The 14,635-nt window shown below is 40.7% G+C and overlaps 1 long non-coding RNA gene and 4 other non-coding genes across 6 annotated transcripts; all 5 read left to right on the top strand.

The window, feature by feature from the left end:
• Positions 1–8,337: 8,337 nt before the first annotated feature.
• Positions 8,338–13,332, top strand: LOC138742349 (uncharacterized). 2 transcript variants are annotated; one of them, XR_011344096.1, is made up of 7 exons: positions 8,338–8,495; positions 9,337–9,373; positions 10,704–10,788; positions 11,848–11,891; positions 12,526–12,579; positions 12,800–12,839; positions 13,048–13,332. It is a non-coding gene; the product is annotated as an uncharacterized lncRNA (long non-coding RNA). The 2 variants fall into 2 exon arrangements; XR_011344095.1 differs by having other exon boundaries at positions 12,797–12,839.
• Positions 9,190–9,257, top strand: LOC138743765 (small nucleolar RNA SNORD49). The gene has a single exon (XR_011345062.1). It is a non-coding gene; the product is annotated as a small nucleolar RNA SNORD49 (small nucleolar RNA).
• LOC138743769 (small nucleolar RNA SNORD65) lies at positions 10,551–10,622 on the top strand. Its single transcript, XR_011345066.1, has one exon. It is a non-coding gene; the product is annotated as a small nucleolar RNA SNORD65 (small nucleolar RNA).
• LOC138743770 (small nucleolar RNA SNORD65) lies at positions 11,705–11,776 on the top strand. Its single transcript, XR_011345067.1, has one exon. It is a non-coding gene; the product is annotated as a small nucleolar RNA SNORD65 (small nucleolar RNA).
• On the top strand, positions 12,655–12,723 carry LOC138743766 (small nucleolar RNA SNORD49). Its single transcript, XR_011345063.1, has one exon. It is a non-coding gene; the product is annotated as a small nucleolar RNA SNORD49 (small nucleolar RNA).
• Positions 13,333–14,635: the final 1,303 nt, after the last annotated feature.

Genomic DNA, 14,635 nt, shown 5'->3' with positions numbered 1-14,635 from the left:
GTTTCTCACTAATTGTTGTGGCCTGTTGAGCTTCAATCAAATCCTGCAGAGGTACTTGTACTTATACCAATGCTAATTGGTTTGCTTGAGGCCAGGCCTCCTGCTAGTTATCAAATCTCTTGGTTGCTCCTTTTGTGCTTTGTCAGCGTGGTCAGTAACAATGTTTCCTTGAATTTTTAGTAGTCAATCTGCGCAAAAATCTTATGTTGTGAAAATTTTCTTCCTGTGACAAAAAAATATGTGTGCACTGAATGCTTGTGCAAACGTAAACTTAAAATTGTTTCAAGATGATTTTGGCATAGCCTATCTCTCATGGCTAATAAAACTGTATCGACATGTTTTAATATAATACAAGTATGATTCCATTCTACAAAGTAACATATTTAGTTAAGATTTTGTTCTATACTTTGAACTACTTTGTTGTTCCATTAAATAAAACATCTATGGGTATTTCTTATTTTTATGTGATGAAATGTTAAAATAAATTTAACAATAACACCCATTAATTCACAAATTATTATTATTATTACAGTTGATTAGAGATTATTTTCAATAAATATAATTATTAATTAGTCTATTATTTTAGACAACTTTTTGTGTGCACATTAATTTCCTTTGTGCACTCGATGCAAAACGTGTGGACATCCGCACAGCTTAGAGGGAACAGTGGTCAGTACGAATAGCCTCTGGATCAGTGCCTTGCATGTGCTGCACATTTACCCCTATTGATTTGGATGGTCGTTTCATGGCCTCAAGCAATTCTTTTAATTTCATGCACTTTTCTAGCAGGGTTTCCACCTGGATTTAGGAACCCTCTTCTAGCCTAAACCTTATGAACTACCCACCCCTCCCCAGACAGTCACAGAATCGGTTTTAATATTGGCTGCCTGTTCTTCGCACAGTCTGAATGCCTCCGCCAATGCTTCAAGTTTAACTTGTTGTACTCTGTTGCCCAAGTTGAATGATTTTTCTTCTACAATTCAGTAATCTTAGATGTCTGTCTGTTCAATTTCGACCATCTCTCTTTGATCTTTGGCTTGGCTTCGCGGACCAAGATTTATGGAGGGGTAATGTCCACATCAGCTGCAGGCTCGTTTGTGGCTGACAAGTCCGATGCAGACACGGTTGCAGCGGTTGCAGGGGAAAATTGGTTGGTTGGGGTTGGGTGTTGGGTTTTTCCTCCTTTGTTTTTGACAGTGAGGTGGGCTCTGCGGTCTTCTTCAAAGGAGGTTGCTGCCCACCGAACTTTCATCAGTAACATAGAAATTATTTCTTTTATCATTGTTTTATGACTGTTTCACCAGCAATGTACGTGAATGGGAACACTGCATCAAAAATATCACTATTTTAATTGTCATCTAAATTATAGAATAGGTTGTATATGGGTCAGCATATAGGAGGGAGATTGAAAACTTGGCTGAATGGTGCACCAACAACAACTTTGCACCCCATGTCACCAAAACCAAAGAGCTGATTGTTGACTTCAGGAAGGGAAAACCATTGTATGATTCATATCATACAATAGAGGTGGAGAGGGTGAGCACATTTAAGTTCTTGTGAGTCACTATCTTGGAGGAACTTTCCTGGACCCAACAAACTAGTGGCAACGCGAAGTAAGCACGTCAGCACCTCTTCTTCCTCAGGAGTTTGCAGAGGTTTGGTATGACATTGGAAACCGAGGCATATTTCTGCAGGAAAGTCAAATTGGAGGGTGACGGTGTAGGGAAAGTATGAAATAATATGGGAGGAATGGGCGAAGGTTGTAAGGAGAGGCGGTGTGTAAAAAAGTTTAAAAAAAGAAAAAGAATTCTTCAGATGTGTGGTGGATAATGTGCTGGATGCCAATACCTCTGAACATAAAGCCCTGCAAAAGATAGTGGACACATTACAGGCAATACCTTCCCCAATATCAAAGATCCACACAACCTAGCACACACTCTGTTCACACTGCTACCATCATGAAATACGTATAGGTGTCACAAACATACATCACCAGGTTTTTTTGTTTTTTTTAAATTTTTTATTTTTCACACCATAAATCACATTAGCCATGATATACACTATTTCTTTTTCACACATATACAGTGACTTTTTCTCCCCCCCCCCTCCTCCCAAGCCACCCCCCCACCCCCCCCCCCTCTCATCCATTTTAGGTATACAATCTAGGTTGCATTAAGCCAGTCAGACAATGTTGTCATTCAACAAAAATACACCAGAAATTCTACTGAGTCCATTCTTTTCTTTCCTTCTCCTTCCATCAACTTAGGTAATGTTTGTCCCCGGTAGGTTTTCGCTATTGTATTTAATGTAAGGCTCCTATACTTGTTCAAATATTTCATTATTATTTCTTAACCTATATGTTATTTTTTCTAATGGAATACATTTATTCATTTAAATTTAGTAGTTTCTTCCTTTTAATTTGGTTATGTATTCCATTAATATTTAAAGTCATATAGTTCAGCGTAGCCCTTTTATATTTTGTTTATCTTCTCTTTCCGTTTTTCCATCATTACCTTTCCTCCTTTTCCATTTCTGTTTTCTTATTTTCAACTCTTTATAAGACAACATTCCTACAACATCCAACATTTTCCTTATTCTCCTATTTCTATCTTATTTATCCCCAATCTACCCTTCCCCTCCTGAGTTGTCCTTTATCCCTTGTCGGACAACCACATCTCCCCTCTCCATTTGGATTTGCGAATCCACTCGCAAGCGTCAACTGATTTTGCAGTGACCGCTATTTCCCCTCACCCCGCCCCCCCCAGAAAAGATTTCACTTTTCATATGTCACAAAGGTCACTCTTTTAATTCCCTCCTTATTCTCTCTATTCCATTACCTTCCCTTATTAATTCTTGTCTATACTATCTATATTTTCCTCTAAGTACAGATACATTCACGTATGCACATTGTCTCTATTCACTCTTATACCTCTTTACCCGCATACATATCAATCGTGATCATTTTTACTGCTTCTTCTGGATCCGAGAATAGTCTGTTTTGTTGTCCTGGAATAAATATTTTCAATACCACTGGATGATTTAGTATAAATTTATACCCTTTCTTCCATAAAATCGCCTTTGCTGTATTGAACTCTTTTCTCTTCTTTAGGAGTTCAAAACTTATATCTGGATAAATGAAGATTTTTTGCCCTTTATACTACAGTGGTTTGTTACCCTCTCTTACTTTTTCCATTGTCTTCTCCAGTACCTTTTCTCTTGTAGTATATCTTAGGAATTTTACTACAATAGATCTTGGTTTTTGTTGTGGTTGTGATTTAGAGGCCAATACTCTATGTGCCCTTTCTATTTCCATTTCTTGCTGTAGTTCTGGACATCCTAGGGTCTTAGGGATCCACTTTTTTATAAACTCCCTCATATTCTTGCCTTCTTCATCTTCCTTAAGGCCCACTATCTTTATGTTATTTCTTCTGTTATAATTTTCCATTGTATCTATTTTTTGAGCTAGTAGTTCTTGTGTCTCTTTAGTTTTTTTATTAGATTCCTCCAATTTCTTTTTTAAGTCTTCTACCTCCATTTCTGCTGCTACTGCCCGCTCTTCCATCTTGTCCATTTTCTTTCCCATTTCTGTTAAGGTCATCTCTATTTTATTCATTTTCTCTTCTGTGTTGTTTATTCTTTTTCTTAAATCCTTAAATTCCTGTGTTTGCCATTCTTTAAATGACTCCATGTATCCTTTAATAAGAGAAAGTATATCCTTTATCTTGCCTTTCTTTTCTTCTTCTATTTCACTGTACTCTTCCTCTTCCTCTTCTTCTTCCTCTGGGTTGGCCATCTGTTGTTTCTTTGGTGCCCTTTCCTTCTCTTCTTTCTTGTTTCTATTGTCTTCTGTGGTCTCTTCTTGCTGCAGGTGTTCTGCAGCTGTCGTTGCCGGCTGTGGAGATCGACTCCCCAGCTGGTCCCCCCTCCCGTCGGTGTGTTTTTTTTCATTCGCATCGCGCATGCGCAAAGAATCGCGCATGCGCGATTGCGCACTTTTACTCGGCTCAGCGAGCCATTTTTGTAGTCCATTATTTACCGACCTGAGGGAGCGGGTTTCTCTCTCCACAGCGGGCCTCTTCGGACAGGTAAGGCCTTCACCTTTTTCCTCCTTTGTCTTCTCTTCCTCTCTTCTTACCGTTGCTTTCGATTTTTCTTTTTTTGTCGCCATCTTCTTTCCACCTTTATACTCACTTTTCTGTAACTTTTATTTCTGTGCCTTTGTGTTTTCCTTTGTTTTTCCCGACTTTTCTGGAGAGGGCTGGAGTTCACCGTCCGGCCACTACTCCATCACGTGACTCCTCCCATCACCAGGTTCAGGAACAGCTGCTACCCCTCCACTATAAGACTCCCCAATTGACAAACTCAATCAGTGACTCATTTAAGGATTCTTACCGTTGCATTTTTTTCTCTCTTTATTGCAGTTTGTTTACATTCCTTATTTGTTTAGACGTGTACGTTGTGTACAGTTTTTTTTGTACTACCAATAAGTAGTTATTCTGCCTCACCCACAGGTAAAAGAATCTCAGGGTTGTAAGTGGCATCATGTATGTTCTCTCACAAAACATCTGAAATCACATTCTTTTCAATGACTTTAGCCAGGGGAGTCATAGTCTTGTAATCTTTAAAGCTATTAATGTGTAGCGAAGGGCGGTTGTCCCTGGTCCTTCTGAAGTTCACAATCATCTGCTTTGTCTTGTACATGTTGAGACTTAAGGTTGTTAATCTCGCACTACTTCATGAGATTTTTCATCTCTTTTGTATTTTGACTCATTGTTGTTACTGATGAGGCCAACAACTGTCATGTCATCTGCAAACTTGATGACTCTCTTGGAACTGGTTCTGGCAAAGCAGTCATGGGTCAGTAGCATAAATAGGAGCGGTCTGAACACATAACCCTGAGGTGCTCCAGTGCTCAGTATGACGTTGCTCTACATTCTTCTGCCAATCTGGACAAACTGTGGTCTTTCTTTTAAGAAGTCCAGAATCCAGTTCTAGATAGGCGTGTTGAGTTCCAGATTCTTCACGAGCCTATGGGGATGATCGTTTTAAATGCTGAGCTGAAGTGGATGAACAGCAGCCTGGCGTATGAGCCGTTCTCTCCAGGTGGAGGGAGAAGGCTATAGCATAATTAGTGGAATTATTTTGTCAGTAGGCAAATTGAAATGGGGTCTAGTGTCTCTGGAAAGTGCATTTTGATGCGTTCCATCACCAGGGGATCGAAGTATTTCATAATGGTGGAGGTCAGTGCCACTGGGCAGTAGTCACTGAGGACTATTACAGTTGGCCCCTTTGGTACTGGGTTAATGGTAGCTGCCTTGAAATCTGTGGGGACGATAGATTGCTGCAAGGATGTGTTGAAGATCTCCAAAAGGACCTCTGTCAGTAGATGAAAAACATGGCCGGCATAACCAAATAGGGTTGAAGGCCATGTATCTGTGGTGTTAAACTTTATGACATTTCTTTTTAACACCATACACCCATCAAACTCCTGTATTTATATTTTAGGCATCTAATTTCTTTAGGAACATAGAAATGTAATAAATGTCAGATTTTACTTTATATATTTTTTAATTCAAATTTTTTAAATCAATTGTATCTTTACTTTTTTCCTCTTTCTCCAACTGATTTGATATTGTTTTATTTTTAACCATCTTTGGTGATTAAAAGAACAGTAGGTCATACTGCTCCAAAAGGGGCAGAACATTGAAATTCCGGATCTAAACTTCAAGTAGAGAGGTTGTAGGGTATCTAAAAGACAAACATACTTTATTTGAACAAATTTGAAAACCATACATAGAAAATATTAGAAACTACCAATTTCAGACCTCCATCTCTTAAAGTGATAGCCTTTTAAGGCCCATGAAGTTCCAAAAAAATTGAACTTGCACCAGGGACACCTCAATTAGTTACAATGCTGTGCATCAATGTACGTTCAGAAACCAAACTCAGTTCAATCTAGGCCCAAAAAACGTGAAGCAACATTGGCAGAAGCTCTTCACAAGCCTGTAGAGGTGGACAAAGGAGAAAGCAAGAGATAGCAGAGGAACATCAGTCTCCCCTCACAGTTGATGCTTCCAGACATGCAAGGAGCAAGCAGCGGAAAACAGAACAGAAGCACTGTCTGTTTCAGTGCTCAGGCCTCTAGACAAGCAAGGAGCAGGCAGTGGAAAACAGGACAGCAACACCAAGCCCACCTCAGTGCACAGGCCTCCAGACAAACAAGGAGCAGGCAGCAGGAAACAGAAAAAAATATATTTATACAGAATTACTATTGTTTTTTGGATATTTTGTTTCAACCATATAGTCAAAAACATGAGTTTCATTTCCCGGGCAACACCGGGTATCCTGCTAGAAATACATCTTCTTCTTTGGCTTGGCTTCGCGGACGAAGATTTATGGAGGGGGTAAATGTCCACGTCAGCTGCAGGCTCGTTTGTGGCTGACAAGTCCGATGCGGGACAGGCAGACACGGTTGCAGCGGTTGCAGGGGAAAATTGGTTGGTTGGGGTTGGGTGTTGGGTTTTTCCTCCTTTGCCTTTTGTCAGTGAGGTGGGCTCTGCGGTCTTCTTCAAAGGAGGTTGCTGCCTGCCAAACTGTGAGGCGCCAAGATGCACGATTTGAGGCGATATCAGCCCACTGGTGGTGGTCAATGTGGCAGGCACCAAGAGATTTCTTTTGGCAGTCCTTGTACCTTTTCTTTGGTGCACGTCTGTCACGGTGGCCAGTGGAGAGCTCGCCATATAACACGATCTTGGGAAGGCAATGGTCCTCCATTCTGGAGACGTGACCCACCCAGCGCAGCTGGATCTTCAGCAGCGTGGACTCGATGCTGTCGACCTCTGCCATCTCGAGTACTTCGACGTTAGGAATGAAAGCGCTCCAATGAATGTTGAGGATGGAGCGGAGACAATGCTGGTGGAAGCGTTCTAGGAGCCGTAGGTGATGCCGGTAGAGGACCCATGATTCGGAGCCGAACAGGAGTGTGGGTATGACAATGGCTCTGTATATGCTAATCTTTGTGAGGTTTTTCAGTTGGTTGTTTTTCCAGACTCTTTTGTGTAGTCTTCCAAAGGCGCTATTTGCCTTGGTGAGTCTGTTGTCTATCTCGTTGTCAATCCTTGCATCAGATGAAATGGTGCAGCCGAGATAGGTAAACTGGTTGACCGTTTTGAGTTTTGTGTGTCCGATGGAGATGTGGGGGGGCTGGTGGTCATGGTGGGGAGCTGGCTGATGGAGGACCTGTTTTCTTCAGGCTGTCTTCCAGGCCAAACATAAATATATAAAATACATAGAAATACATAAAAACATAATATATTTGATATTCATGAACTTTTGTTTGTCACAGGGCAAAGAGTTGCCATGAGCATTGCCCAGTGTCCCTAACAAAATGGGAAAAGAGTCCCTTTAGACACCAAGTGTCTGTGGATTTTTCTCCAGCACTCCCAAAGCCTCTGCAGCCTCAGACACCTGTTCAAACCATCGGCAACCCAAACTCCAGATCCAGACCTGATGAGGAAGCCTTCAGTGCCCAAAGCTGTTTGGGAGCCCTCGAATCCCAGTTCCGTTGAACCATTCTCCAGTAGCACGGGTCCCTCCACTGCAAGTGGCCAACAGTCCGCAGCATATGTGGGTCCTTCAGCAGCTGACGCCCTGACTGGTTCACTGCCCTAGTCACCTTTCCTATAGGGTTGTCTCCCCTTGTTTCTCCTTCTCAGTGGTGGGGTTGATCTCACCGTTTCAGGTGTCCACTGTTCCCCGGAGAAGATGATGTTAAAGGTGGAGCTGAAAGGGGTATGGGCCGTGGAAGAGCAATGAGATGGGGGGGGGGGGGGGGGAAGAGTCAATGTGGGGAGCACAGAATTATTGTGAACATGGGTGGGTGATAGCAGGAGTGGACTTGTGGCTTTGTTTCCTCCCTGGTTCTTTCCATGAGGAGACAGATTGCAATGTGGAGCAAAAAGCAAATGGCCGGCGTCAGGCAGACGGTGAATGTTGGTCCCGGCATCACCACCCTTCACTTCATCAAGGGCTCAAGCCTAAAACAATGGTTATGTATCTCGACCTTTGCCATACACAGTTTGACCTGCTGAGTTTCTCCACCATTGTGTTTTTACTTCACCACTCTGACATCAACCCGCATGGCCGGCCGTTCGCGCATGCGCCGGCTCCGTGCTCTGGCGCTTACTTTCCAACCTCTATTTTTAAAACCATGCAATGATCAATCCGGTGCATTTTCCATCATTTACCATCGGTGCAAAGAGAATTTCCACATTTTATCCACGGATGGGTTGGACGGTCCGTGACGTCACCGGCTTCCCGCCGCAGAGCTTGTCGGGAGGGAGCGGCCATCGTGCGGTCTTTCTGGTGGCGGCGCGGTTGGGGCAGGATGGTGGAGATGGAGCTCCGCTGTCCGAGGCGGCTGGGCGGGGAGACCGAGCCCCCCCGCCCGGGATAGACGTGTCGGGGGGCTCCCTCAGTGGCGGCTTCACAGTGAGGTAATTGGCGTGGCCGGTCGAGCTGGGGTGGGGGCCGCTAAGCGGAGGACGGGCCTTCGCCAGCGGACCAATGACTTCTGAATGTCCCGTCTGGTCCCGCGTTGGCGCCACGTGGGGCTGGAACATGGCGGAGGAAGTCGAGACCCCTCTCCATTTCTGAAGCTGCTTTCACGTTTCTCTTTCTGCTGCTCCTTCGCACCTCGAGATTTTTTTTCACCTGTCATCAGACTGAATTTGTACAACCCTGACTAGAACAGGAGCTGTAAGGATCCGTCTACAAGGAAATGATACAAGGGCATTGATTTTTTTTTCTTACTATAACCAGTCATGTCTTTAAAGATGTACCTTAAATTACACCTAATGGAAAAGAAGCGCTTATATTGTGGTATTGAGTAGTTGAAAGGTAGTAAGGGGAGGATCAAGAGTTTGATAGCTGTTGGGGGTGGGGGAGCTGGAAGTTTCAATATAGTACACATAAATTCTTAAAACTTGTATGTGTTTAATTGTGATTTATGTACCTGTGTAGTTGCAAACGAAGAAATTAAGTGCATTTGTACATTTTACTTGTCTACATGACAAAGAGTGCTCTAAAGTTGGGATACTTTTCCCTTTTTGTGATATTGACTGCTGATTGCAAATGGATGTCTGGTCAGGCTGCATTTGTGCACCCCATTAGTCTGCGGAAACTCCTTGTTTGGATGATGAAAACAAATAGGAAGTGCCGTCAGATGCGAAAACTGATGATCCTATTGTAATCTGATTTGATCAAACATTTAAATTTAGCTGCTCAGACAATACAGTTTAATTTGGAATTACCTAATATCTATCTTGTCTCTTTCAGCAATGGATAACAGTAGTCACTTTGAAAATTTGAATTGGTAAGTTTAATGTTTCTAACAGCATTAAAATAATTTGTATTTTAGGCAACACATCCTTGTAGCCAAAAAAAATCTTCATTTATTTTTTTCTGTCCAATGACACATTGAAGCTTGTTGATTTCAATTATTGCCTGAACAAAGTTGGACTCTGATCGACAGTAGATGAGGAAGTAAACATCCTCAAAATAATGTCAATATCCAGAGTTTCAAAATTGTGGACTTCAGTTAATTGACTATAATAAGCAGGTTTGCAGATTTATTGCATTGTTCTGACACAAGATCAACCAGCAAGAAAGCTATTTTCAGGAGTAAGAATTGATTAAATCTGAACATTTTGGAATTTATTATTAGTTTGGTGGTATTTTTGGAGATGGACCTGGGTAATATCTTGCCAGTGACTTCAACACAGACATGCTATTCCCTCAACACCACTCCCCATCTCCCCCCCCCCCCCCCCCCCCCCTGGTCCATTATTGCTAGGTGGAGGAAGGGAATGGGTTCTTTGGAATTGGTTTTAAAGATGTTTTCCTAAGCAAAATAAAATAGTTTAATTTCTGCCACTATGGGATTCTTCCACCAGACACGTCATCTGCTATCCTTTATGGTATAAACCAGAAAATCTGCTAGTGCAGTATACATGCTGCAGAACCTCAGCAAATCATACAATAAAAAGGCAGTCAACAATGGATTCCACATCTATCTATCACCAGTTGGGCCCCAAACCTATCAATTGAGGAAATATTTCACTTGTGAATCTGCAGACCATGTACTGCATTTGGTGCTGCTGATGTGGCCCCCTCGATATCTGGGAGGCTAAGTACTGATTTAGGGATCTCCAACCAAATGGCATAAATATTGGCCTCTAATTTCCTGAAAACTCCTTCATTTTTATTTCTTCCAGGCTTTCCCCTCATTTCTTTGACCTCTTCTATCAATGCATCTGCCTCTTCCCTTTGTCAGCTCTTAGTTTTTTTCCGTTGCATGGTGCTTTATTCAGGCGACTGCCCAGCTGTTGGTATTCTTGGTGAAAGGTTCCAACCTGCGATGTTGACCCAGCAGGGGAGGCTAGATCTGGAATAAAGAGTCCTTGACCTAAAATGTTACCTTGTTGATTCAGCTACTACATGGTGTGAAATATTTTAACATTTTCAAGGTTATTTGTGAAGTAAATAACTAGAGATGATGAAACCAAACTCAACAGCTGGAATTACCGTCAGATTGGAAAGTGTTGACCAATGGTTTTCTGATCATGTTGTAGCTTTTTTAATAAAAATGAGATGATAATGGTCCTTGGTATAAATTGTGTTTTTTTTTTTCCCCTCCCTAACAGGTTGACTTGTCATTTGTGTACAGGAGTGCATTGTATAATTGAAGGCAAGCTCTAATGTAAAACCATCCTTGTCAGTACTTTTAAGGTACACAAATCTGTTCTATGTGTAAATGGTTTGAATGATAATTGATAACTCGACCCCACCAATATTACAATACACTAAAATCTGTCCTAATAGCTGCTTCTCTTGATTCTGTCTTTGGTTCTGATGAAATGTTGACCTAGAGCGGGATGGCGAAACCACAGTTTATGAGCCACGTGTAGCTCTTTGACGTGTAATGTGTGGCTCACGGAAATATGTTGGCTGAGATGGTAATAGTATGAGCTGCAGATTATATGTGACGAGAGACTCACCTAGGCTTGGCTCAGCGCCCCAGCTGCCTGCCCATTTGAGCTGATGTACTTACAGCTATGCCTTGGCTGCTTGCCCATCAAAGTTCCAGATGTTCCATCCAAGTTCCCGACACCCCGAACAATGCACGTTCTTACTGTGGTCAAAAGTAGAATGTGTTCAATAGTTGACCCCCTAATTTTTACCCTAAAAATTGGTCCACAAAATTTGATTATTACATGCATACAGTGCATACTTCTTGATTATTGAAACTAATACAACTTGGTGTTTTAAACTAAAACTTTTGTAACACAATGTGCATGTAAGAGTAAAAATGTATGTATTTTATTGTATGTGGCTCTTAGAATAATCAAGTTTGACCACATGCTCCCTTCTATCAGAATGCATCTTTCCCAGCCCTTTGCATCTTCTCTCTGTCACCTCTTGGCCTTTTTCTTCTCCCCTTAATTCAGACAGTTGCCAAATTATTGGTATTCTTGGTGAAGGGGTTCCAGCCTGCGATATCGACCCAGCAGGTTAGGCTGGATCTAGAATAAAGAGTCCTTGACTCTTACTATCTGATTTGAAATGTTTTAACATTTCTGTTTTTAAATCTGAATTTGTGTGCTTTGCATTAATTATTTTACAAACTAACCTTGTAAATAACTAGAGATGATGAAACCAAACTCAACAGCTGGAATTACCGTCAGATTGGAAAGTGTTGACCAATGGTTTTCTGATCACATTGTAGCCTTTTTGATAAAAATGAGACGTTGATGGACCTTGGTATAAATTGTTTTCTCTCCCGAACAGGTTGACTTCACCTTGTCATTTGGGTACAGGAATGCACATTAAAGGTGAGCTCTCGTGTAAAACCTTCCTTGTCAGTACTTTTAAGGTACACAAATCTGTTCACTTCTAAATGCTTTGAATGATCATCCTTAACTCGATTCAGGTACCTAAACTCTTTCCAAGCCACCCCACCAATATTATAACACTAAAATCTGTCTGATGTAATATTGATCTAGAGCAGAGGTTTTTCAAACTTTTTCTTTGCACTCGAGTACCACCTTAAGTAATCCCTGTGCCATAGGTGTTCTGTGATTAGTAAGGGATTGCTTAAGGTGGTACGTGAGTGGGGAGAAAAGGTTGAGAACCACTGCTCTAGATCCAATTGTTACTGAAATATTTTGCTTGAGGAAAAATTGTCATAGGCCCATTACCTTTGGAGTTATGGAACTGCACATAACAATTAGCAGTTTTCAAACTTTTTCTTTCCACTCACATACCACCTTGAGTCATCCCTTACTAATCACAGAGCAGCTATGGCATTACTTAAGGTGGTATGTGAGTAGAAAGAAAAAGTTTGAAAACCACAGACTTTGACCATATGGCCTGACCTGAGTAAATCCAGTGATTAAATATAATCGGATAAACAAGCAATGAAATGTGTAATGCTAATAATCAAATGTATATCTCCTTTGTCATTAGGTTGTGATGGTCATACCAAATATTTGGTTTTAACCTGAAGAGATGGTTTAACAGGTGAGCTTTACTAATATCTTAATTCAGTTTTTAAACCAGTTTTTGAATAGCATTTTCAAAATGCTTGACCCATCTCTGAATGATGATAGTTTATATAGGAAGTGCCATCAGATTCGATAACAGACGATAATTTACATTCTGACTTTTCAGATGGGTATAAACACTTTCTTTTACTACTTTGATTATGTTGTCTTCTGAATATTTTTTCTCTCCCCAGCAGTTGGGATTGGTGTGGACTTGTAATTTGGATTAATTCATTGGTGAGTCATTTTTATTGGGGTCAGAGTAAATTGCCTTTTATTTTACATAATTGTTATTTATGTGCCACATGAGAATTCCTATTCAAACCAGATTTCAACCACTTTGTTCAATTAGTGTATTGATTAGGGCTTGCTTGAATGTCATAATTATTGGGTGTGTCTTAGCTTTGGTATTTTTTCTGATTTTATTTTTATTTCTCTCTTGCAGCGCAGAAGCTGAAAATGTTTGCAATACAAGATATTTGTATATCCCCTTGATTGGAGGAAAATGTTAGAAGAAACTGCAATACAAGATATTTGTATATCCCCTTGATTGGAGGAAAATGTTAGAAGCAAAAGATTTTTTTGGTTCCAGTAAACTACATGCACTTGGTTAGTTGGCAATGATACCAGTAAAGCTTGTAATTTTTTATAATGTCTTCATGATGAAATTGACTGGTGTATATGTGAATTATTTTTGCTTACAAGAACCTTATTAAACTTAAATTCAAAATTTTGCATTTGCATCTTTGAATATCCGTGCCAGTGACTTTGGTAGATTTTAGGATTTTCTACTTTAGTGTGCTTTAAATTTTACTACATGGGAGACCATAGCTGGAGGACTGTTACTATAGTCCTTTTGAGAAAGTGTGCTTGTACATTAGAAGTACTGCAGAGAAGCTTTGCTGAAATAATGCCTGGATTGAAAAGGCCTGGTTTTTCAGATTCCTGACAAAGGATTCAGGACTGAAGCATTTACTTGCTCTGGATGCTGTGATGTCCTGAGTTTCTCCAGCACTGAATTGCACTAGATGGCAGTATATGCAGATTTTCTTGTTTTACTCCTGAAATGCGTGAGAATGATCTTGCCACAAGAGGTTGGGAAGTTTGGGATAGCCAATTTTATAAGAATGAGGGGTTAGCTTATTCAAACATGTTTCTAAAGTGGTTTGACTGGGCAGGTATTTTAATTGATGAGCCTGTCACGAATAATTGGACATAATTACCAAAGAAGGTGCCTACAATTTTGAACGTTGCATAGGGAGGGGATGGTTGTTTACTGAACCTTTGGAATTCGTTGGCATTGAAAGTGATGGAGATTAGACAACTTGATGTACTTAAGATGGAAATGGACAAATATTTGAATGGTTATAGGGAATTGGCACAGAAGGCTGGGCTATTGGAAATTAGCCACAGAATATTTTGTGGTTTATTGTGCTGGAGTCAAATAGAAGATCAATTAAGGACATGAGGATTTGGTCACTGAAATGCTGGATTTTTTAATGTCATGTCTTTTTTGATGGTGCAAAAGCAGCTTCATGTACTTAGAATTATTAAATATTGCTATTACAAAAAATAACCAACAAAGCATTACTCAGCACTGATGGGGGTGGGGGAGAGGGTCACCAGTTTCAGCATTGTTTGCATTGAGAGGCTTTGTTTCAAAAATTTGTCTATATCAGCAGAAATAAAGCTTGAGTTTCATTATGTATTGGCTTGTGGAATCTGGTCTTACCATGCCACTCTACAATCACTTGAGCAGTGAAGATGAGCACTAGTCAATACTTCGAGGAGAGACAGCTTAGGAACACCAGGTGCTTTAGGTTTCTGAAGGGCACTGGACAAAGTGGCAACTGCCTTACGGTAGACAAAAGCTAAAGAATTTCATGCATGTTTCTTTCTAAATGGATTATGTGACAATAATGTCATCTTTACCTTTAACATGCACACCAAAATTTCATGTTTTGCTGTTCAGTTTTTTAATCATATTTTTCATGATTACATCCAAAGCAATGTTATTAAAAACAGGGCTCCTT

This window comes from Narcine bancroftii, chromosome 9 (assembly GCF_036971445.1).
Source record: "Narcine bancroftii isolate sNarBan1 chromosome 9, sNarBan1.hap1, whole genome shotgun sequence".
NCBI classification, from domain to species: Eukaryota; Metazoa; Chordata; class Chondrichthyes; order Torpediniformes; family Narcinidae; genus Narcine; species Narcine bancroftii.
Note: the sequence above shows the minus strand (reverse complement) of the source record. Positions and strands in the feature narration are given on the sequence as shown.